The sequence below is a fragment of the Calidris pugnax genome, unplaced genomic scaffold, assembly GCF_001431845.1.
Source record: "Calidris pugnax isolate Ruff unplaced genomic scaffold, ASM143184v1 scaffold148, whole genome shotgun sequence".
Taxonomy (NCBI): domain Eukaryota; kingdom Metazoa; phylum Chordata; class Aves; order Charadriiformes; family Scolopacidae; genus Calidris; species Calidris pugnax.
In genome coordinates, this window is record NW_015090926.1 from 773573 (window position 1) to 777534 (window position 3962).

Genomic DNA, 3962 nt, shown 5'->3' on the forward strand with positions numbered 1-3962 from the left:
GGGTTTAATATTTTTCCTAGAACTTTTTTTTTTTTTTTTTTTTTTTTTTTTTTTTTTTTTTTTTTTTTCTAAGAAAAAAAAAAAAAAAAAAAAAAAAAGCAGACATGATACTGGAATAACGTGGAGTACAACCAGCAAGACAAGTGAGGTAATAGTTTAGCACTACTCAGCATTGGCAAGGCTACAGCTGGAGTGAGACATTCCACTTGGGCACCCCAGCTCAGAGATGATGGGTGCCCAGTGGCCAGAGTCCAGGGGAACACAGTAAGTGCGGCAAAAACAACGGCAGAGACCGCGGCTGACGGGGAGCGACGGAGAGAAATGGGCTGGTTTAGTCTGAAGTGAAGCTAAGGAACTGCTCTTTTTGGGGGTAGAGCGACATGGAGTAGTCTTTAGTGTCATAAAAGAGGTTGAGGCAGTACCTAGAGATTTGGAAAAGCCTTTCAGAGGTGGATGGAAAGATAGGAATGTGCTCGAGCAGGGTGCCAAGGGAGAGGTTGTGGGATGTTCATCTTCTGAGATCTTTCAGCACAGTTTGGCAAATATCTGTTGTTATTATTACCCCTAACTCAAAGCCAGATGATCCTATCATGAAGTAATGACAGACTAGAATCAGGAATTTCTGCCTCTCTATGTCTTCCTAAAAACTTCCCTGGCAAATACAGTGTGGCCCCATACATTTCCAAAACCACCCACACAAGACTGGCATTCCCCACTTACCTTTTATTCATGCTGCAGACTGATTCTAAGGGGACTATGAGCTATGTGCTAAGGCATAAGACCCCTTCTTGTGGTTCCTCGAAACCCTCTTTTCTAAGGTTCGTTTGAGTTCTGGCGAAGTAAAAGATAGAAATTACACAGGCTGTGCTGCTACAGCCATGGAAACATGAGTAACTTACACACTAGTTGAAAGTAAGAAAGACCAGAAGAAAGAAAAGAAACATGGAGAGAATGTATCAAGCAATTAAGGAGAAACAGGAAATTCAGAAGAAGTTGTGCCTGCTTGAGTTAGAGCTCAAGAGGTACAAGCTTTGCAGAGACAAAACATGAGTATTACACTCCAATTCTTAACAGATATTTTCCTTTTCAGATGCAGAGCTCTGCAATATCTTGTTGAAAACATGTAGGAGAACTTTGGATGACAATCATTGATGTCTTCCTCCCCACATTTTGTGAGCGGGGAGTTTCAGGACAGGAGGCAGGATGGCAGGAGGAGAAGAGAGTCTTGGCCAGCTGTGTGGGGACCAGGGGCATGACTTGATGCCTCAGCTGTGCCTGCTTAGCCCAGCTTGGGCCTCAAGACCCTGGCATTGTCTCTGCCCATGGACAGGCCCAACAACACTCACAGAACAGCCACCATGGTCAGACCCTGTGTCTTTATTCCCAGCGTAAGTAGGGGAACATGATAAAACAAGGCTGATATGCTGTAATTTGTGTCCTCCTGAAAAACAAGTCCAATATTTGAATACCCAAACACTGCCTACCTGCACTGCAGAATAAAGAAGAAAATTCATCCTGCCTTCACAGTTAAATTGCTACGTAAACATAACCTAGAATCCTCAGGTAACCTACAAGCATACCGACAATCCTGACTGCCTACATCTATTCATCTGAACTGTTTTGTGAGTGCATCCAGAGCTCTGAGCTACCATCTGTCTGTCAGCGTACGGCCAGAGCTCAAAGTGGTGTATAAGCTGGTGTAAATTATCTCAGAAAGCAGTGTAACTGCAAAATCAGTGCTGCTTACAAAAAACCAAAATATATCAGAAGGATGCTCATGCTCCTTGTGCATTCATTTCTACCTTGACTTTTCTGATATTGCCTGAGCATTTTAGCTTGATCCTATTTGTCCATTTGTAACATAAATTACCTTTCAGAGCATCTTAACTCCATTCCTGCCCAGAAGGATCCAATTCATTGTTTTAAGTTGTGGGCTTAAAGACTTCACCCTGTATGTCACTTGGTGCGTGTTGGTTTTCAAAGCTCTCAACTCCTTGTGACTCATCTAATATTTTCCAGCTGCTGATTCCAGAGGAAGAGATGTGACCCAACAGCTGATGTTTTATACAAAGAAAGAGTATCCTGTTTGCACAGCACAGTTTCAGATTCATATTGCACGTGTCTGAAGTTAAATGCACGAATCTGTTCAGACAGATGATTGTATTATTGGGAAATTTGTGTAACTTAGAACAGATCCTGAAAGCTTCAAGAAGTCAGAGCAGTAGGGACTTCTTTCTTCCAAGACACATCCTCAAGATGAAAGTGCTAATGTCCTCTCTGGAAGTTTTTGCAGTCTCGAGTCTTCAGTTCATCTCAACAGATTCCCATTAACAAACATAAGAACCCAGAAAGCTCTTTGTGCCATGATTTCTCCTTTCAACGTTTCATCTTCCCAGAGGTTGCATTTCTCAGCCTAAAATTTCAGTGTGTTTCATACTCCTATTAAAATTCTCTGTACCCACCCACTGAAGACTTACCATTGACCATCCAACTTGCTGCAACAAAACTACTGGACAGCAAGTCCTAGAGGTTGCTAAGTTTAGGACTAGATTTGCAGTGGGTTTATGGCTATATCTAGGTTTATTTTCCCACTGGTTATGCACTCATTTGCACTGCTGCCCGTACTGACAGCTGCAGGAGCATTGCTAAAGTGTGTTCACAGGCTGTCAAAGCAGCCTTGTCTCTGGAGGTTTCATTTCCCTGTGAGTCATTTTGGCTTGGTCACTTTTTCCTCACCACCGTTTGCTTGGAGGTGAGTTTCTGCCCATGAGTCACTTGCACGACGGTAGAGCCCTGTCTGGTGAAGTCCCACGGGAGGCTCAGGAGCCGTAATGTTTCCGGCACAGACTTCAAAACCACCTGTAGCCTCTATCAAATTCACAGTCCATTTGCTTTCTTTTCAAGCTCAGCAAATCCTTGGTGTTTCCTCAGTATCCCACTCAAGCTGGCAGTGCTGTTCAGAGGAAGGTTGAGTGAGGACAGGGGCGTACCGGGCAAAAACACCCTCTGAAAAAAAAATAAAGAGGGGAGAGGATATAAAAAGGATGCCTGAACACTGCATTTGTAAATAAACAGCAGTAAGCTAACCATAGCAGCAGGAAACATTTCTGTCGGATTCTGGAAAGCCAACTATGGCAGGAAACGGTTATGTAAAGTGCAAAATTGCTGCTATTTAAAAGTGCACTTTGATCAACAAAGTGAGAAAAGATGTATTTCATGCTTTTCACCCTGAAATACAGCAATTTGAGAAATTTGAGAAAGTTCTTTTCAGTGGGGAGCCCTCAGTTAGCAGACTTGCAATTTGCTATAACTGGTAAAGCTCAGAGCATTGCCAGATCATACATGAGAGCAGAGGAAAAAAAACAGGGTGTTCTTTCTCAAGTTTCATTTGCTATTTGTCGTTTTACTGAAGGATCTGACATCTGAAGTCAGAAAGGAGGAGCTGGGTACTTCCCACCTTGCCAAAGCCTGGTGCTACTGCTCTCCTTCTCTTCAGTTTCCTCTGCCCAAAGGGTGACAAAGAAGCAAGTCTTAGCATCAAGAGCCCATGTCTAGCAGCTCCGTGAGTCAAATAAACTACCCACATCACCCAGGTGTATTTGATAATCTATGACAATAGAGCACACAATGTCCTGAGACTGGGGAGAAGCTTTCTGAAGGGAAACGAGAAGAGTGGGGTTACCCCAGTTCCTGAAAGCAAGATGGGCAAAGATCTAGAAGGCAGGGAACAACTCCCTATGATAAAAAAGAGGGATCTTGCTCAAATCCTTTTATATGATTAATGGTCTCTATCCTAATTTCCAAGAAACTAGGTAGAAGGAGAATCCAAGAACAGTGTGTGCCTAAATTACATGCCAAAACACCAGGGATGTTGAAACACTAAGCCATCCGTCTGATCTCACACAACTGTAAATCCTGAGCTATTCCACTGTAGTCACTAGGCTGGACAAACAAGATCAAAA